At 49.8% G+C, this 14,005-nt stretch overlaps 1 protein-coding gene across 5 annotated transcripts in view; it reads left to right on the top strand.

The window, feature by feature from the left end:
- The window catches only part of kank3 (KN motif and ankyrin repeat domains 3), a 130,081-nt gene that overhangs the window by 55,512 nt on the left and 60,564 nt on the right, over positions 1–14,005 (top strand). The window contains exon 2 of one of the 5 annotated variants that reach the window (XM_072482613.1): positions 510–632. The exons of 3 other annotated variants lie outside the window; for them this stretch is intronic. The gene's annotated coding sequence lies outside the window, so the exon portion shown is untranslated. Of the gene's footprint in view, positions 1–509; positions 633–8,063; positions 8,216–14,005 lie in introns of those variants that run through there. One more of the 5 variants, XM_072482616.1, reaches the window with a different exon arrangement.

Raw genomic sequence — 14,005 nt, 5'->3', positions numbered from 1 at the left:
CTCAATGCTGGTGCTCTTGGCTCTTTCAAGGACACTGACCTCTGTACCCCTGTCCTCCCAGCTAATGCGGAGAATCCATCTCAGACGGTGTTGGTGGCACCTCTCCTGGGCCTTTAGGAGAAGCAATATTCATCTGGAATTAAGTGATTTTCTGTGTTGGAACTGGGTACTCTGGCTGTATAATAGGACTAGGCTCACATCTGCGGGAGGGGGGATCAATGAGTTAAACAGAATGTCTAGTGTCTAACTGGGCCTCCTTAAATGTTCTTGTTTTTGAAGTTAGCCAAAGGGTGAGGAAAACCAGATTGCCGTGGGTTACCACGCAGCAACTTTCCAGCTCGAAATTATTTTTTAAAACATTTTCTCTGACAAGTGAAATGGATTGACTGGTAACCCTGTGGGCATTCTAACTCCGCTCACCCTTTGGCTAACTATGAGGAAGAACATACAAGGAGGCTCAGTGAGTCAGATGCTCTGGAATCTGCTTAACTCTCTCATCCTTCCCACAGACGGGGGCCCATTGTTACACGGATGTCAGGAGAGAACTGAATGAGGCTCTGCTGTGATGGCTTCACAGTCGAATAGCCAATTTTCACTCAATGACGAGGCTCACTCTTGGAAAGATGGCTCAGGTATCAGTACCCCAGGAAGCAGGCAGTGCATTTCAGGAGGGCAAATGCAAAAGAACACTACTTTGAATGAACATTATTTGGGCTCTTTGTTCTTCGTGACACGTTGTCACTTGCTGGAATAGCAGCAGTGCAGAGATTGGAATTTCTGATTGTGTCAGTTACATGTCTGTAGCCAGCAGCCCACTGTAGCCACATTCCAGGGAGTAGGTCTGCTGCTGTGTATTATATCTAATCACAGTTTATTGTTCAGTGAGCAATTTGTCCAGTTAAACTGCACTTGTCTGTGCAAGTTGCCTTGTCCTGGAAGTGTTTACAGGGGGTTGATCTGGAGTTTGTGGGCAAGAGATTTTTTGATTATTTGTCACATTTTCTAAGAGCTTAAAGTGCTCTGGAAGTTATTAGCATGAGTTCAATTTGATTATTGCTTTACTTGTTTTGTGGGGTTTTATTGCCTGATGGTTTGGGAGGGTGGGGTGGTGTCTAGGTGGGTTCAGAGGCAGCATGTCTACCCACACGCATCTATATCATCTATGGTACACAGATCAACGGGTAAAACCCTATAAACCCATTATGGAACAAATGGTGTTCAACCCCTGCTTAGAACTGGCTTTGTGCAACGAGGGTTACATGCAGAGTAAAGCTCCCTCGACACTAACCCATGAAATATTCCAAATCATATATTGCACGGGTTAAATGCAGAGCACAGGTCCCTCTACACCAGTATGTCTATGACCCAGCTCAGTCTGGGTTTACTGGATGTGGTTTACTTGCCGAGTCTGAACTAACTGTTCAATTTTATTTGAGCTATGTTGAAATAGTTTGACTGGAGTTGTGTTCAACATTGGGGGAGGTGATGGCAGAGTGATATTGTCACTGGCCTAATAATCCAGAGACTCAGGGCAATGCTCTGGGGGCCCAGGGTCAAATCACGCCATTACAGACGGTGACATTTGAATTCACGAAAAGTCTAATGTTGACAGTGAAACCATTGTCGATTGTTGTAAAAACTCTTTGTTCTGTCTTCAAAGATTGTTGTAAAAACTCTTTGCTGAAGGGCAATTATGCATGGACAATAAACGATGGCCTACGTCCCATGAACAAATTAAAAACATTTTCACCCTGTGGTTGGGAAGCACAGCATGTTGGAAGTAAAATGAGAAGCTCATTCGCCTAGAGCAGGTGGAAAACCATAAGAGCCACTGACCCATTGGGGTCTCATCTTCATAATGGCACCTGGCATCAGTCTCTGTACAAGGGCATTGAAGGCAGTTGAGAGGCAAGTCTGTACATCACATTGCGAGATGGTAAAGAAAGTATTGGCAAATATACCTTCTCTGGACATCCAAAAGAGTTTTCCAGCCAATTGATTATTTTTGCAGTTCAGTCACTATTGTTATGAGAGCAATGGCAGCCATGTTTTGGGATGTGAGCATTGCCAGTAAGGTCAGCATTTATTGTCCATTCCTAATTGCCTTTGAGAACCACCACCTTGAACTGCAGCAGTCTATCTGCCATAGGTACACCTACAGTGTTGCTAGGGAGCTCCAGGACTTTGAACCAGTAACAGTGAAGGAATGGCGATATAGTTCCAAGTCAGGATGGAGAGATGTTCCCATTCATCTGCTGCCCTTGTCCTTCTAGCTGGTACTGAGCACATCAAACCCCCATGAACCATAATGAGATAAATGAACAGTTAATCTGTGTCGGTCGAGAGATAAATAAATGTTGGCCAGGACAATGGGAGAATATTCCGGCTCTTTGATCAGTCTCACAGGATCTTGCAGGTCCTCCTGAGCAGGAAGATGAGGCGTCCATTGCATGTTTCATGTAAAAGATGGATAAGGGGAAACAATTTGATGCTGATCCTTTCCCCCCCATATCTCTGTATCCTATCATGACACAAAAACAGTGACGTACTGAATGGCCAGTGTGATAAACAGGCCAACAGGAGTTGCAAGTTTGAACCAATGTTTGGGACATTTAATTGCTGACCACTCTGGGTATAATGCATTTGGTCTGAGCAGTAGTAAGTTTATTAAGTGGAAGCACAATTAGTATAACAAAATAGTACTTTGCAAGTCAGAATTTGATCTTGGGAACACCGGCTCTGGACTCCCCAGTTGATTGGGACGCTGTCTCCAGCTCTGTTCTTGTTGACCATAGTCTCTCTTCACTTGGTCATGCGTTGAACGTCACAAGACTCTTCTTATACCCTTTTTGTGTCCAGTCTTGCACCATGTTAGTTTACCCTGTGGTACGGGGTGAAACCACATCTTAGCCAACCTGATTAATTTATTATAATTTTATTATTGACCTGATTAGTTTACCACTGTTTCATTATCATCCATTACTTTACTGTTAACCTACATGTCCCTCAAGCATGACATCCTTCTTTATTAAGCATGGAGACCCTTTAGCTAACATAGATAACGTGACTTACTTCTTTATCTTTGCTAATGCCTTTTTACAGAGTTCAGCAGACAAAAATGCTTATCCAAGCTCCCACTCAACCAAAGGTCAGGATACCCTCTGACCCCAGCTTTAACAACAGCTTGATATTTCTTTCCACCATCCCCATTGCTCCCTGGTATTTTCTGTATTAATATTCCCTTACTAACCTATGTCATGATATTCAAACACACACATCATGATAGACACACCAACAGACAAATCAGAACACACACCACCACAACCAATCACAGAAAGATATAAAAGCACAAACACGACACCTGGTGGTCAGTATTAGCTGGAGAGGAGGACCAGGACAGAACTGCTACACGACACACTCAGGGAGACAGCACGTGCAGAGTATCCAGAACGAACTGTATTATAAGAGTTAAAATAAAATAGAGTTGTACCACATACAACTGTGTTGGCTCATCTGTGCACCAGAGCACCCAACACCACATGGTACAGGAGTGGATCGATACCTGCCGGCATACCTCAGTGTACACAGACAACCAGCAGTGCCCAGGCAAAATGATAGAGCTCCCGGTTCCGCAGCCGCTCCAGTGCTACGGCGATCTCCGCGAAAACTGGCGGCGATTCCGGCAAGTGTTCGAATTGTTCCTGGTGGCAGCTGAACTCCAAGGCCTGGATGATAGCGAAAAAAATTGAATTTCTCCTCGCCATCGCCGGTGCAAGGGCAAGAGAAATATTCACAAGGTTCAGGTTCTTCAGGAGGCAGCAAAGGTACGATTACCAGGCAGTCCTGGACAAATTCTCCAAGTACTGTGAAGAAAACGCAATCCAATCGGCAAGTAAAGGTAAGAAAAGTGGCAGTACTCACCTCGTGGCTGGGATCCCGGAGCCTGAATTCCCAGAGGCCGAAATCCCGGGCCTGAGAGAGGGCTGGGTCGAGGTCGGCGGCCATCTTGCTAAAGGTATCACGCTAGCACAGTTGCGCGAGCAGTGCGCAGAACCGGAAGTTTCGTTTGCGCATGCGCGAGATGCTGCGCATGCGCAGTCAAGAAAACGGCCATCGGTAAAGGAACAGCGATCTGAGCATGCACAGTCGCTTCCTACGTGCTACATACCGAGCGTCAGGATGTCAGAGGCCCCAGACCGCACCAATTTAAAGGGGAAACGTCCCAAATCCAATTTAAAAGGGAAACGTCCCAAATCAAAAAAAACAAAAATCTGTTAAAGCTGTAAAACAACCTTCCCTCACCTGGAATGACAGCACATTGCCGCAAATTGACCCAGGAGATGAATTTGACCTCCGAAGAACCCTCCGACAAGCAGTTACCTATGCACAAGCCGATGATTCCGACCTCATATACTTCGATGACGATCTTTACAGTGTTTCCGGACCTCGCGAGCCCAATGATAGCTCCGTGGTCCTATACGACTATGACTCGGACGAACCTTTCGGGTTGCACATTGGCGGCCCCCACATTGAATCCGACGCAGATGCGGATTCATTTTTCGGATTTGAGGATCTTCAATCCAGCAGATATGACGTCCCAATTTATCCGTACCGGATGATGCTGCAGCCTGACATTAACAGACGGAGAGCGCCCTGCTGCCACACAGAGCGTGGTCCACGTCCCGCTCAACGTTCCCGACTCTATGAAAGAAGACATGCAAGACTCCAGAGCGCAGTCCTCGCATGAACCAGAAGTGACTCCAGTGTCACAAGTCTCCACAGCAAGCTCGTGGACAGACTCCACAATTGCAGAAACGCAAGACTCCAGAGCGCAGTCCTTGCATGAACAAGAAGTGACTCCAGTGTCACAAGCCTCCACAGAGAGCTCGTGAACAGCCTCCACGATAGAAGCAACGCAAGACTCCAATGTGCGGTCCTTGCAGGAACAAGACCATGAGGGTCTAGCAACCTCTCCTGACCAACCAGCGGCAGACGATGCAAGTCTGCCATGCTCACGTGAACAGCAAGAAGGCTATAACAGCCTACCATGCTCCACTACACAGCAGCATGACCATGACGGTCTCTCATGCTACAATGAAGGGCACAGCGCTGAAGACTGTTCAAGCCCAACTGAAGACAAGCCAAAGGAATCGCCTCTTCCAAGCCCGAAGAAAAAAGGTTTATGCGCTGACCTTCAGGATCATTATAGCCGAACAGAGATTAATAATGCTGCACGGTCACAGAAGGATGCTGAGGATTTGCTAAAGAAATTAATTGAATGTTTAACTTGCAAGGAGCAGACTGAGAATTGCCAGTGTTTTAGTACGGATCGAAAAAATGGACAAGACATTGATCCTCAGGTAATGGAAATAACACAACCTGAATCACATCTACAGCAGGGACAAATGTCTCCCTTCAACACAACGCCGCAAAGTCCCAACTTCGGAGACCAGCAGTTAGTCAGTAATGACTCTTCAAACCTTGAGGGGAACATTAATTGCATTGAACTATACACACTCCACTGATAAATGAGCAGAACATTGGAGCAAGAATCCTGAGGACACCGACATCGAGTAGCCAGATAACGAATTTAAAACCCGCAGCAGTTTCAAGTGAACCAAGTGTGCTTTCCACTAATGGTGAAGATGCAGATAAGGTCAACCCGTCTATCCATTGTACCACACTAACCCCAGTGATTAAGCAGTTATGTATGGGGAGTATAATGTGGGCAATTGAGAACAGTAAAAGAGAGACTGTGACCATGCCAGTCCCAGCAAAATCAGACCCAGAGACCATGAAGGCATGTACATTAAACAAAGATACATATGAGGTACCTGAGAAGAAAAGTGAAACGGAATGTTCTTTGGAAAATAGTACAATGTCGATAGAAACATTGGATCCTATATTCGAGACCATACATATGGGAGAATTTGGGGGTAATAAACAAGGTTCTGCAATGTCTGGGGGAAGATTTAAAATTCCAAAGAAGAAAAGCCCAAATGAAGGACAACGGCAAGACAATGACAGTCCACCGACATGGTGTGCACCACCAGATGAAAACTCTGACAATTTACCCAACCCTAGTGAACAGCAAGCTGCTAATGAGGATCTATCCACGGGATGTGAGACGAGTGACGACAGCATCCCACTTCCCATGCAAAAGGTGCAAGGTGACAGACCTCGTCTAGTGCGTACCGGGGCACTCGACGATCACGGTGTGACCACTGACGACTGCGGTGGCGGCGCACCGCTTCCACCCTCGATGGCTCGACCCTCTCCACTGGTTGGTGCATTCCTGCATGTTCCGACTCCAGAAGTGCAGCTTCAGGGAATCGCGGCTGCCTCCAGTGAACCTGTTGGGACTCCGGACGGGGAGCATCGACGGAAGGCAGACCGGTCTCCAGATGGGGAGCAGCCAAGCGCCGACTCTGATTCGCGCACACAAGACCTTGCTCCGGACGGGCGGTGTCGCGGCCTCGGTGATGGCACGCTCAGGGTGACGGCGGATGCCACGGCGACAGGGAATGGATCGCGTGGCAGTCCCACTGGGTCGGCAGTGGCGACCAGCACTGGCGGTCCAAGACGGACACACCAATTCGCGCCATCGGCCAGACGTTGATGCGAGCAACAATTCTCTCTCCAAGGCGACATGCTTCGACGTTTCTCTGCGGAGTCGCCCTTCCGGCACAGCAGGTGGCCGGAACCAGCGTGCACGGTCTCGGCCAACTTCCACATCTGGCACAGTCATCGCCTTGCATGATATTAGTGATGGTGCTACTTCAATGGCAACGACCCATCGGCTACAAGATGCCGTCCACCACAAACATAAAAAGAAAAAAGACTCCACCTTGTTCCTGGCATGCAGGGCGGATGGATTGGTGCGTAGGCGCAATCAGCGAGCTTTGCGCCGCCTTCCACGCTCGCAACTGAACCGTACGCACACGCCGGATCCTCCACTGGTTCCCAAGGATGACTTCGTGGAGATGCCACGGATCATGCCCCTTCCATCGCCACCAGAACCAAACCACAGCCAAGGCAACACTAACAAAGATGTTGAATGTTATATTTGCACGAATGAAAAACCAAGCACTGCACGAAGTACAACAAATGGAAAAGTAGAGACTTCGGCAACAGCATCACCTCCAACAGTCCAAGGTGAACCAGCGTGAACCCAAATCTCCACAGCTGAACCGGCTTGAGGACCAGCCTATTCTTGAGGCGGTCACCCATTAGACTGGACTTATAACGCTGTTCATACGTTCAAAAAGTCAAACACTTCTGTATTATAACCTGTTGTTGTTTATCGTTCCAGATATCGTCTGACCGGACCACTGTTCAAGTTGTTTTTTTTCTCGCATTCATGTTTTGTTATGGTACAACCTTGTTAGTGTGACGCACCCGACATCGCCCCATGTAAATAGTTACGTCATATACACACGCTGTACACAACACACGCACACACTCTTAGATGCACTCACGACACGATTATATTTATAACCACGTAGGCACATATCTTTGTAAAAAGGGGGGATGTCATGATATTCAAACACACACATCATGATAGACACACCAACAGACAAATCAGAACACACACCACCACAACCAATCACAGAAAGATATAAAAGCACAAACACGACACCTGGTGGTCAGTATTAGCTGGAGAGGAGGACCAGGACAGACCTGCTACACGACACACTCAGGGAGACAGCACGTGCAGAGTATCCAGAACGAACTGTATTATAAGAGTTAAAATAAAATAGAGTTGTACCACATACAACTGTGTTGGCTCATCTGTGCACCAGAGCACCCAACACCACAACCTACACATTCCTCACCTTGAGGGTAAAGTGAGGCTGATTTCCACCCCCCCCCCCCAAATTACTATAAATAATAACAGCACATTTGATACATATAACTACATTGCTACTCTACCAAAACCCATGACAAATATATTTCGCAAACCTATGCTTTGAGCTTCAATGTTCTGACTTCCAGTTTTGTCATTAGCTGGTGTTACTCGGGGTTTTGAAGACATTTATTTGATGGATGTGGACGTCGCTGGCTAGGCCAGCATTTATTGCCCACCCCTGTTCATCTGTGAAGAATATGTCTTCCGCTTTCATCCAATTAAACTGTGAACTCGTGTTTGGTGAGACCCCATATGATCTCAAAGGAATAGATGGATATCTGCTCTGCATATTCCCGTTAGCCTGAGGTAAAGTATATATAGCATCTTCATGTTTAATCCCTGCAAGATAGCGATCAAGTTTAGCATTCATTCTTTAATGTTTTTAATTGATTTATGTGGAACCATTACATCTTTGGTTCCTGTTCATGTCCCTCAGGAATTTGCAACAAATACACAGCAGGACTTAATTTTTCCAATATACTGTATGATCTTGACCATTTGATATCAAATAAGTGTTCCTTTGGCGTAAAAGTCTGCAGCATCACCCAATCTTCTAACTTATACTCAAGTGGTTTGACCCTTTTATCAAAACATTTCTTGATTTGGTTTTGGGATGTCCCAATATTTCTGGCCATTGACTTTCCTCACATGTTCAATTAACTCTTGCAGCCATTTTTGACTATATGTTTGGAGGGTAAGTGGAGTTCCCCCCCCCCCCCCCAACAATCCAATGTCTTGGTACCCCCACCTGCCTCCAAGTCATTGCCTTGTACGGACTAACTCCTGTGGTCCTGTGACGTGGACATTGTATTGCCATGAAACACAGGGAAGCATGCCTGTCCACTGAGTGGGATGATCTGTACACAGCCTGATTAGCATCATCTTCAGTGTTCGATTATTCCGTTCCACAATTCCTGACCGACGTGGATGATGTGAAATATGTAGGGTGTGATCAAATGGAAAGGTTTCGAAGTGTTATTGTGGCGGGTTTTGCTGGGTGTCCCCACCCCCCACCCCAGCCCCAAGCTCTGTTGGCAAGTTCCCCACCGCTATCTAACCAGTCTTAAGTACTTTATTGGGCCCTAGAAAGTATCTTCCCGGTCAAGCCCACACTGGGGAGTTAAACTCGCTGGGCAGACCGGCTCCTCATAGATCGGGCCATTATATTGAAAGGGTGGCCCAATCTCTAAGCGAGCTTGAGGGTCCCCCACACCCCATGCCCCCTTTCTGCCCGCCCCTCCCAGAACCCCCACCTTCAAACCCCCAATCTTTCGGAGACCCCAATGTAAACCTCACCACGCCCTCCATAGCGACCCGGCTGTTCTTCCGGAGACATTCAGTCATCAGCACCCAAACCATCTTGCTGCAGCCGCTCGAGCTTGGAATTCTTGCCACGGACCCCCCTTTCGATCTGTCTTTCTGGACATTTCGGACATTGAAGTGACACCATCAGAAGAGTAAGAACTGACACTCCCTCTCACCGTCGGTGAAAGGTTCTCAGCTGGCTAAACGGTTCTCCCCACTTCTCGCTGCCGCCTCGTTTTGTGCCAGTCCGGGTATGAGGCATTTATAATAAGCAGTAGTAGGTTTATTAAGTACAACAAAATGATACTCAGCAGGGCAAAAGTCACAATGTGTTCTTAGGAACAGAGTCTCTGCCTCCTGCTCTGTTCTTGTTAACTGTAATAATCCGCATGTGGTGGGAATGATAATCTTTGGCCCTTGAGGAGTATGAGCTCCCCCGCTAGGCGCAGGGATCTCTATTAACCTGTGTATAAAAGGTCGGCCAGTAAGGCCCCGACTGGACCAGGAACCCGGTAGGGATCTATCGGGCAGTGGCTATATTGTGTAAATAAAAACTCTGTTTCTCTCCTATATGTGGACTCCCCATATCCTTATTAAATTGACCATAGACTCTCTTCTCTTGTTTTGTGTGTCGCGGGTCACAAGACTCTTCTTATACCTTTTTGCATCCAACTTTGCACCGTTTGGTGACTGATTCGTTTATCCTGGAGTAGGGTGAAACCACATCTTAGCCAACCTGATTAGTTTATTACTGACCTGATTAATTTACCATTATTTAATTATTGTCCGTTACTGTACTGTTAGCCCACATGCCCCTTGTGCATGATGTTGTTTACGAAGCAGGACAGCCTTTAGCTGACACAGTTGACATAATACGTAAAGTTGAAAATACTGGCCAATCTCAGCATATTTAACAGCATCTGTGGAGAGAGAAGGGAGCTAGTGTTTCGACTCTAGATGACCAGACTCGCAATGTGTGGTGAATGTATTACCTCAACCATTCACCACTGTATTGCATTGTACTATGTTGATGACCTTGTGGGCTCCACCTATGGACCATTGTATTGTATTACACCGCATTGTATCATGTTGGTGCCCTTGTGGGCTCCGCCCCTGGCTCCGCCCCCTCGGCGGAGGTATATAGATCTGCTGCCCTGCAGGCAGGTCTCAGTACAGAGCAGTCGCAGGCAGGCACAGTTCTAGCTGATTGAAACCACTGTTCACTTCAACTCTCCGTCTCGTATGAATTGATGGCCGCATCAATTTAATCAGCTACAACATCGCGATGGAAGCAGCCCTCAAACCTGATCGACTGGAACTCGACCCACAGGCCGCTGAAGCCAAAGGGATTTTTTCGCACTGGCTCCGCTGTTTTGAGGCCTACCTCGCCGCCTCCTCCTCTCCCTCCGTCACTGACAAACAGAAATTGAGCCTCCTCCACGCCCGGGTGAGCCACATAATCTCCGTGCAAATCGAGGAAGCGACCACGTACGCAGACGCGGTCACGATCCTGAAGCGGCAATACGTGAGGCCGGTGAACGAAGTGTTCGCGCTGCATCTCCTCACCTCTCACCGCCGACGACCCGGGGAATCGCTGGAGGAGTACCTACGCGACCTGAAAGTACTCGCGCGAAGCTGCAACTACAAGGCCGTCACGGCCTCCCAACACATGGAACTCGCCATCCGGGACGCCTATGTGGCTGGAGTCCGGTCCAACTACGGCAGACAGCGCCTGCTCAAGAAGGGCGCCCTCGACCTAGAAGAGACGGTAAAACTATCCACCTCCCTAGATGTAGCGTTTCAGAGCCTCAACGCTTTCCCCTCCGACCACGCGACCCCCTCGCGGACACCCGACCAGAGGGTGCCCCAGGCCTGTGCCGCCCGGCGGTCCACCCAACCCGGGGGGCTGCCCTGCTATTTCTGCGGCCAGCACCAGCACTCCAGGCAGCGTTGCCCGGCTCGGAGCGCGACCTGTAGCGACTGCGGTAAGAAAGGACACTTTGCCAAAGTTTGCCTGGCCAGGTCCAAAACCTCTAAATCACAGGCCCGACTTTCTGACTCACAGGCCCGCTGACCCCGCAGCGCGGCTGCGTGCCTACCGGCACCGCCCCTCCAGACGCGTCATCTGCCTTGTGCTGCCCGTGGGGGCAACCATCTTTGACTCTACCCAACACGTGCGACTCATGGGGGCCGCCATCTTGGCCACCATCTTCATCGCCGCCCGACACTAGCGACTGACAGGGGCCGCCATCTTGGCCGCCATCCTCATCGTCGCCCGACACGTGTGACCGACGGGGGCAGCCATCTTGGGACCACCCCACCACCTCCGACCACGCCGGCTACCCACAACTCGGCGCGGTCACCCTCGACCAGTCACGGCCCAAGCAGCTCAGGAACTCGATGATGACCGTCCAGGTCAATGGACACAAAACGCCCTGCCTGTTTTACTCCGCGAGCATGGAGAGCTTCGTACACCCAGACATGGTAAGGCGCTGTTCTCTCTAAATTTCCCCCGCATTCCAAACAATCTCCCTCGCTTCTGGATCGCATTTAGTGCAGATCCGGGGGTACTGTGTCGTGAACCTCACGATACAGGGCGCCGGGTATGCTAATTTTAACCTATATGTCCTCCCCGATCTCTGCGCCCCTCTCCTGTTGGGACTGGACTTCCAGTGCAACCTCAGGAGCCTGACCCTGAAGTTCGGCGGGCCCCCTCTCACCGTATGTAGCCTCGCGACTCTTAAGGTCACTCCTCCCCGCTCTTTGCAAACCTCACCATCGACTGTAAACCCGTCGCCACCAGGAGCAGGCGGTACAGTGTCCAGGACAGGACTTTTATCAAGTCAGAGGTCCAGCGGCTCTTGATGGAGGGATTCATCGTGGCCAGTAATAGCCCCTGGAGAGTTCAAGTGGTGGTCGTCAAGACCGGGGAAAAGAACCGGATGGTTGTAGACTACAGCCAAACCATAAACTGGTACGCGCAACTCGATGCGTACCCCCTCCCCCGGATAGTGGACATGGTTAATCAGATCGCACACTACCGAGTGTTCTCCATGGTAGATCTAAAGTCGTCATACCCACCAGCTCCCAATCCGCCCGGAGGATCGGCACTTCACGGCCTTTGAGGCAGACGGTCCCCTCTTCCACTTCCTCCGGGTCCCCTTCGGCGTCACCAACGGGGTCTCGGTCTTCCAAAGAACGATGGACCGAATGGTGGACCAGTACAGGCTGTGGGCCACATTTCCGTACTTGGAAAACGTCACCATCTGCGGCCACGATCAGCAGGACCAAGACGCCAACCTTCAGAAGTTTCTCCAAACCGCCCAAACCCTTAACCTCACTTATAACAAGGAGAAATTTGTTTTCCGCACAACCCGACTGGCCATCCTCGGCTATGTCGTGGAAAACGGAGTTCTAGGGCCCGACCCCGACCGTATGCGCCCCCTCCTGCAACTCCCCCTCCCCCATTGCCCCAAGGCCCTGAAATGATGCCTCAGGTTCTTTTCCTATTACACCCAGTGGGTCCCCAACTATGTAGACAATGCCCGCCCACTGATCAAAGCCACCATCGTCCTACTGGCGGCTGAGGCTCGGCAAGCCTTCATACGCATCAAGGCAGATATTTCCAAAGCCGCAATGCGCGCGGTGGATGAGTCCATCCTCTTCCAGGTGGAGAGCGATGCGTCAGAGGTCGCCCTCGCCGCTACCCTTAACCAGGCAGGCAGGCCTGTAGCCTGTTTCTCCCATACCCTCAATGCCTCCAAGATTCAACACTCCTCAGTCGAAAAAGAAGCTCAAGCCATTGTGGAAGCTGTACGGCATTGGAGGCACTACCTCGCTGGTAGGAGGTTCACCCTCGTCACCGACCAACGATCGGTAGCTTTCATGTTCGATAATGCACAGCGGGACAAGATCAAGAACGATAAAATCTTGAGGTGGAGGATCGAACTCTCCACCTATAATTACGATATCGTGTATCGTCCTGGGAAGCTCAATTAGCCCCTAGATGCCCTGTCCCGCGGCACGTGCGCCAGCGTACAAGATGACCGACTCCGGGCCATCCACAACGACCTCTGACACCCGGGGGTCACCCGGCTTCCCCACTACATCAAGGCCCGCAACTTGCCCTACTCCACCGAGGAGGTCAGGGTCATGACCAGGGACTGCCAAATCTGCACAGACTGTAAGCCGCACTTCTATCGACCAGATAACGCCCACCCGGTGAAGGCATCCCGGCCGTTTGTGCGCCTCAGCATCGACTTCAAAGGGCCCCTCCCCTCTACCAACCGCAACGCGTATTTTCTCAACGTCGTTGACGAGTACCCCTGCTTCCCCTTGCCCCGACATGACCGCGGTCACTGTCTTTAAGGCCCTGCATAGTATCTTCACCTTGTTCGGTTTCTCCACTTACGTCCACAGTGACCGGGGCTCCTCGTTTATGAGCGACAAACTGCGTCAGAACCTGCTCGGTAAGGGCATCGCCCCAAGCAGGACTACCAGTTGCAACCCCCGGGGAAACGGACAGGTGGAGAGTGAGAATGCGACGGTATGGAAGGCTGTCCTCCTGGCCCTACGATCTAGGAGTCTCCCAGTTTTCAGCTGGCAGGAGGTCCTCCCCGACGCGCTCCACTCCATTAGGTCATTCCTTTGCACAGCCACGAACGAGACCCCTCATGAACGCCTATTTGTTTTCCCTAGGAAATCCAGCTCCGGGATCTCGCTTCCGTCCTAGCTGACGACACCGGGGCCCGTACTCCTCCGAAAACAAAGTGAGGAACCATAAATCCTACC

The sequence above is a fragment of the Scyliorhinus torazame genome, chromosome 18 (assembly GCF_047496885.1).
Source record: "Scyliorhinus torazame isolate Kashiwa2021f chromosome 18, sScyTor2.1, whole genome shotgun sequence".
NCBI lineage: Eukaryota > Metazoa > Chordata > Chondrichthyes > Carcharhiniformes > Scyliorhinidae > Scyliorhinus > Scyliorhinus torazame.
The sequence above is the reverse complement of the archived record's forward strand: the minus strand, read 5'-3'. Positions and strand labels throughout refer to the sequence as shown.